The 862-nt window shown below is 50.7% G+C and overlaps 1 protein-coding gene across 1 annotated transcript in view; it reads right to left on the bottom strand.

The window, feature by feature from the left end:
• Positions 1-862, bottom strand: part of LRRC28 (leucine rich repeat containing 28) — a gene marked incomplete at its 5' end in the record, with an annotated part of 51,683 nt that overhangs the window by 12,395 nt on the left and 38,426 nt on the right.

Raw genomic sequence — 862 nt, 5'->3', positions numbered from 1 at the left:
CCAAGAGCCCGAGAGGAGAATGGAGGAGAAGGGATTGCGGCGTGGCCATCCCCCCTGGGGGTGATTTCTTGCTTTCTGTCTCTGTGACTCTCTCTGTCTCTTCGGCAGGTTCACATGCCCTATAGCAAAAATCTCTCTTAAAAATAAAAAAAAAATTGCTGCAGAGCCCTGAGCTTGTCCGAGACAGACGGGAAGCAAAGAGAGGAAATGCATCCCCTTTGGGGAAGTGGTCCTACCACAGTTATTTCTCCATTCTCCTTCCTTGGCATTTTGGGCAAGCTCATTCATGCAGTATATTTTTCTTTTTCTTTTTCTTTTTTTAAGTTTTTTTTTTTTCCCCCCATAGGCCATATATGCTTACCAGAGAGGAGAGAGACACAGAGGAGAATGAGAAATCACCCCCAGGGAGGATGGCCATTCTGCAGTCCCTCCTCCATTCTCCTTCTGGGATCTTGGGCACACATGCACATGTGCCCGGTGTGATTTTCAAATCACCAGGTCCGGGGCTCAAGCTGCAGTTGGCCATGTGGGAGTCCAGCGCCTTCATCACCACGCCACCTGCTGGCCCCACCTGGCATGACTGTCCAGCCACCAAGTCCAGAACTCCAACCACACTGCTGGCCATGTGGGATCTGGCCCTCCACCACCACACCACAGGCTGGCCTCTGAATTCGAAACCGCGTGCTAACACAATACTGTTGGTTTCCAACTTGACAGCCACGCCATTGTGTGAAAACCATCAGCGATACCGTAAAACAAGGAAAACCAGCGTGGACAGCAGGTGAGTCATGCGTGAACATTGGCTTCCCATTGTTACCACCTTAAACGCCGCTGGATCTTAATTCGATTGGGGTGGACACCA

The sequence above is a fragment of the Tupaia chinensis genome, unplaced genomic scaffold (assembly GCF_000334495.1).
Source record: "Tupaia chinensis unplaced genomic scaffold, TupChi_1.0 Scaffold000632_1, whole genome shotgun sequence".
NCBI lineage: Eukaryota > Metazoa > Chordata > Mammalia > Scandentia > Tupaiidae > Tupaia > Tupaia belangeri.
The sequence above is the reverse complement of the archived record's forward strand: the minus strand, read 5'-3'. Positions and strand labels throughout refer to the sequence as shown.